Source organism: Arachis duranensis, chromosome 10, assembly GCF_000817695.3.
Source record: "Arachis duranensis cultivar V14167 chromosome 10, aradu.V14167.gnm2.J7QH, whole genome shotgun sequence".
In the NCBI taxonomy this organism is placed as follows: Eukaryota; Viridiplantae; Streptophyta; class Magnoliopsida; order Fabales; family Fabaceae; genus Arachis; species Arachis duranensis.
The window spans coordinates 59,708,608-59,714,412 of NC_029781.3; the positions used below are offsets into that span (position 1 = coordinate 59,708,608).

The 5,805-nt window shown below is 37.6% G+C and overlaps 1 long non-coding RNA gene and 1 other non-coding gene across 2 annotated transcripts in view; both read left to right on the forward strand.

Moving 5' to 3' along the window:
- The first annotated feature begins 1,354 nt into the window (after positions 1 to 1,354).
- LOC127743318 (small nucleolar RNA R71) lies at positions 1,355 to 1,458 on the forward strand. The gene has a single exon (XR_008004710.1). It is a non-coding gene; the product is annotated as a small nucleolar RNA R71 (small nucleolar RNA).
- A 2,740-nt stretch (positions 1,459 to 4,198) lies between these two features.
- LOC107469836 (uncharacterized) overlaps positions 4,199 to 5,805 on the forward strand; it is a 7,439-nt gene continuing 5,832 nt past the window's right edge. The window contains exon 1 of the long non-coding RNA XR_008004579.1: positions 4,199 to 4,280. This is a non-coding gene — a long non-coding RNA (uncharacterized LOC107469836). The remainder of the gene's footprint in view (positions 4,281 to 5,805) is intronic.

A 5,805-nucleotide genomic window follows, 5' to 3' on the forward strand; every position in this document is an offset into this window, starting at 1 on the left:
ATCAGCAGGGATGTAAATGCCTTTGACCTTTACTAGCATGTCCTCTACCTGTCCATAAGCCTTTTTCATGGATTTTTCTGCCATCTCTAATGAGAATTTGGCATCATGTACCTCAAATATTCCCAATTTTTCCATTACAGAGAGTGGCATTAAGTTTATGCTTGACCCCAGGTCACACGGAGCCTTCTCAAAGGTCATGGTGCCTATGGTACAGGAAATTAAGAATTTACCAGGATCCTATTTCTTTTGAGGTAATGTCTGCCTAACCAAGTCATTCAGTTCATTGGTGAGCAAGGGGGGTTCATCTACCCAAGTCTCATTACCAAATAACTTGGCATTCAGCTTCATGATTGCTCCAAGGTACTTAACAACTTGCTCTTCAGTAATATCTTCATCCTCTTCAGAGGAGGAATAGTCATTAGAGCTCATGAATGGTAGAAGTAGGTTCAATGGAATCTATATGGTCTCTAGATGAGCCTCAAATTCCTTAGGTTCCTCAAATGGGAACTCCTTTTTGTCCAGAGGACGTCCCATGAGGTCTTCCTCACTGGGATTCACGTCCTCCTCCTCCTCTCTAGGTTCGGCCACACCGAGTAAGGTTATGGCCTTGCACTCTCTTTTTGTATTCTCTTCTGTATTGCTTGGGAGAGTTCTAGGAGAAGTTTTAGTGACTCTTTTACTCAGCTGGCCCACTTGTGCCTCCAAATTTCTAATGGAGGACCTTGTTTCATTCATGAAACTTAGAGTGGCCTTAGATATATCGGAGACTATGTTTGCTAAGCTAGAGGAGCGCTGCTCAGAATTCTCTGTCTGTTGCTGAGAGGATGATGGAAAAGGCTTGCTATTGCTAAACCTGTTTCTTCCACCATTATTAAAGCCTTGTTGAGGCTTTTGTTGATCCTTCCATGAGATATTTGGATGATTTCTCCATGAGAAATTATAGGTGTTTCCATAGGCTTCACCCATGTAATTCACCTCTGCCATTGTAGGGTTCTCAGGATCAAAAGCTTCTTCTTCAGAAGATGCTTCTTTAGTACTGTTGGATGCATTTTGCAAACCATTCAGACTCTGAGAAATCATGTTGACTTACTGAGTCAACATTTTGTTCTGAGCCAATATGGCATTCAAAGCATCAATTTCAAGAACTCCCTTCCTCTGAGGCGTCCCATTACTCACAGGATTCCTTTCAGAGGTGTACATGAACTGGTTATTTGCAACCATTTCAATGAGTTCCTGAGCTTTTGTAGGCATTTTCTTCAGGTGAATAGATCCACCTATAGAATGGTCCAGTGATATCTTAGACAATTTAGACAGACCATCATAGAATATATCTAGGATGGTCCATTCTGAGAGCATGTTAGAAGGACACTTTTTGGTTAGTTGCTTGTATCTTTCCCAAGCTTCATAGATGGATTCACCTTCTTTCTGTCTGAAGGTTTGAATATCCACTCTAAGCTTGCTCAGCTTTTGAGGAGGAAAGAACTTGGCTAAGAAAGCCATGACCAGCTTATCCCAAGAGTTCAGGCTATCTCTAGGTTGGGAGTCAACTCCATTAGTCTTAACAGTACCCCAGATCTGCAAGAACTCAGTTAAGAACTGAAAAGGATCTTCTGATGGGAGTCCATGAAAATTGCAATTCTGTTGCATCAGAGAAACTAATTGAGGCTTTAACTCAAAATTGTTTGCTCCAATGGCAGGGATTAAGATGCTTCTTACATGGAAGTGGAATTTGGTGCAGTAAAGTCACCAAGCACCTTCCTTGCATTGTTGTTGTTGGGTTCGGCTGCCATATCCTTTTCCTGTTCAAAAATTTTAGTTAGGTCCTCTTCACAGGACTGTGCTTTAGCTGCTCTTTGCTTCCTCTTCAAGGCCCTTTCAGGTTCAGGATCAGCTTCAACAAGAATGCCTTTTTTCATGTTCCTGCTCATATGAGAGAGAAGAAAACAAAGAAAGTATGAAATCCTCTATGTCACAGTATAGAGATTCCTTTATGTGAGTAGAAGAAGAAAAGAATAGAAGAAGGAGAAGAGAAAAAAATTCAAACATAGAGAGGAAGAGAGGGTTCGAATTTTAAGATGAAGAGAAGTGTTAGTAAATGAATAAATAAATAGAAAGAGATGAGAGAGAGGAGAAAATTCAAATTTTAATTAAGAGAAAAGAAAATTATTTTTGTTTTTATTTTAATTTAAAGTTAAAATTCGAATTTATAGAAAGGAATAAAATTAAAATTTAAAACAATTAGTTAATTAAAAAGATTTTTGAAAAAGAGGAAGGTGATTTTTGAAAATTAGAGAGAGAAAAGTAGTTAGATGGTTTTGAAAAAGATAAGAGATAGTAAAACAAACAAAAAGTCAATTAGTTAATTGAAAAAGATTTGAAAATCAATTTTGAAAAGATAAGAAGTTAGAAAAGATTTTTGAAATCAAATTTCTTTTTGAAAAAGATATGATTGAAAAAGATTTGATTGAAAAATATATGATTTGAAAAAGATATGATTAAAAAGATATGATTGAAATTTATTTTGAAAAATATTTGGAAAGGAAATTAAAAAGATTTGATTTTTAAAATTAAAATTAATGACTTGACTCACATGAAATCAAAAGATATGATTTTAAAATTTAAAATTTGAATCTTTCTTAACAAGAAAGTAATAAGCTTGAAATTTTTGAATCAAAGCATTAATTGTTAGCATTAATTTCTAAAATATGAAGTAAAAATAAGAAAAAAATATTTTGAAAATCAATTTATAAAACTTTCGAAAAACATGAAAGAAAAATGAAAAATATTTTATTTTTGAAAAAGTTTTGAAAAGATAAGATTTTTAAAATTGAAATCTTGACTTGACTAACAAGAAACAACTTATTTTAAAAACTTTCTACTAAGTCAACCCAAAGATTTCGAAATTTATGAGAGAAATAAGGGAAAGATATATTTTTTATTTTTTTTAATTTAATGAGGAAAGAGAAAACCACAAAATGACTCAACACATAAAAATTTTGGATTAAAACAAATGATGCATGCAAGAATACTATGAATGTCAATATGAATGTAAGACCCAGAACTTTTGAAAAGTCTTATTATGAGCAAGTCTCAAATCCTACAGTTATTTATAGCCTTAATTTCAAAGATTATTTTATTATAGATAATTAAGGCAAGTTTTGATTTAATGGATTTGAGATAAGTTATAATTATTATCCAATTTTAAAATTATTGGATTATTTTCTATATTTAAAGTATAAAGTTGATAGTTATGAAATAATAAGGATTTTATATGATTTGGATTAGATAAGTAATATTTTAAATATTATTACTGCTATTTTGGAAAATGAAGAAATTAAGTATATTATTTCTAATTTTTGGATTTGGGCATTTTATTGAAAATAATTTGTGAAATTGGTGAGCAAATAGTATTTTCAATGTATAAATAGTGTTGGATTTAATTTGGGTTTCAATTACTATATTATTCCCAATTTTATGTGAAATTACCAAATCACCCTCAGCCCTAAATTTTGAAAAGGAAAACCCTAACCCTGAAAACCCTAACTAGAACCCATTTCTCCCTTTGAACCCAGCAGTCGCACCCCACTTGTTTCCCTCTCACCCTCTCATTCATAGAAACATGGAAAGGAAGAACGGGAAAATCAAAAATGGAGACTGGGCCAGAAGGAGAGAAGGAGAGGGGGAAAGGATCGGCGCCGCCGGCTGGGTACTGCCGCCGCGACTGCCGGACTGCCGCACGCGAGGAGTGCCGCCGTCGAAGCCGCCCCGTTCATCCCTGCCCAGTCGCGGTTCGACCACCATCATCCCGTTTCGTCGCCTGAAGAGTGTCACGAAGGCGAGAGAAAGCTCGTGCGCGCAGGGGAGAGGAAGGAGGCGCTGGTTGGCCGCCGCACCTTGCCGTCGATCGCCATTGAACCGCGCCGGACCCAGAACTGCGAACGTGAGGGGTGCGATACAGGAGCCGACACGAGGAAGAGGGAGTGCGCGTGCGCGCGCAGGAGCAGGGCGAAACTGCTATCACCACCGTTGGTGAGCTGCGCCGCCGTTGACCTTGGCCGCAGAGACAGTCGCCGTCCTTTATGGTAGAACAGACGAGAGAGATCTGAAGGTGTGCTGGGAGTCTAGCCACCGCGCGCAGCCGCTGTTTGTGTCGCTGGCGCCGCCTCGGTCGGAACTGCCGCCATCAGAAAAGGGTTCGGGCCGCCAGGGGTGGTTCTCGACTCCCGGGACCACCGCCGGAGTCTCTGGCTACTTCTTCCGTCGCCTAAAAAACTCTACCGGTAAGGGCTTTGAATTTGGTTTATTCGTTTAAGATTCCGACAGCTTTATCGCCTCTGTATGTGGGTTTCAGTTACCAACGCCGGAGTCCGGTCGCCGCTGTCACTTGAGGTGGCTGACGTGCTGCTGCCGAACCGGTTCAAGAGACCGCCGCTGTTCGGTTCAGCCGTTTCTTCTTCGGTAAGTATGTTTCGGAAAGCCTCACGTTAGTTTTCAGTTGTGTTTGGTTAATAAATGAGTTTTGGTAACGTGGGGTCGAGTCCTGATTGTTATATGTTGCGATTAGTGTTGCTATGGTTATTGCAAAAGTGGCTGGGAGCTGAGGTTTTGGTTGCCGGTGATTTCGAGTTGAGACGAAAAGGACTCGGTGAAGCGTTTGGGATATGAAATTTGCGTTTCGAGGTTGGGGCGCTTTCCAAAAACTATGTTTTGTGTATTGGAATTATTACATATGGATGCTGATGTGAGATATTGTGTATTTGGTGATTGTATCTGCCTTATGTATTATTTGATTGACTTGAATGATTATGGATGTTGGTTTGGCTGAGTTGTTGTGCGGCTTTGTGAAATATAATGTTTTGAAGTTGATTCTTTAAAGATTTGAAATCTGAGTTTAAACCGTTGAGGATTGGTTTGAATTGAGTCAATTATTTCAATGATGTGAAAAGTCGAATGCACTTCTGAATTCAACTTGGTTTATTTTAATTGATTTGGTTTTGGACAAATGATTCGTTATTTGAACCGTTTCTTTAAAACTTTGGAAATGAGTTATATCGATTGATATTAAGTTGATTTTGAAAGGGTATCCTTGAGATACGCCACTGAGGCGATTGTTGGATTTAGCTTGCTTTAAATTGATTTCTGGTTTTGAGCTGTTGAAAAGGAATGAGAAATGGTTTAGTTGGGACCCGAACCGGGTGGCAAAAGTCCAAGTTTTAGGGGAGGTGCTGCTGAAATTTTTATAATACCTTAGTCTTGTTTGAAAGGTTATTTAAAAAGGGTTGAATTTGAGAAATTGTATTATTTGATTTATTAAGAGGATATTTATGTTTTCAAGCTTAATTTACTTGATAAACCTTATACGTTGACTTTGGCTTATTTAGAACTGAACTATTGTTACCGTTTGAATCACTGAAGGAAAGAATGATGCTTTAATATTGATTTCAATATAAAAGGGAGTTTTTAGTGATTTTTAAAGGAACCTAGACTTTTGATTGAGTAATCAAGTTTGAGGCATTTTGGAAGAGATGGAAAAATGGGTTCCAAAAAGAAATCTGAAAGCGGTTTGATTCAAATGAACCGGTTCCGTTTCAATGAGTTGATTTTTGGACTGGGTTGGAACTTGTGATTTTGTATGGCCAGTTTTATAGTAAATTCAGTTTTATTTACTTGAACCGAGAATCTATGATTTTAAGAGTTCCAATGAATTTTAAGGAATTGATATAGGTTGACCTTCCCTAAAGACTTGGGACTCTGCCGAGAAACTTTTGTCATAAAATCCCATTGTTGGATGGGTGATTTTGAATG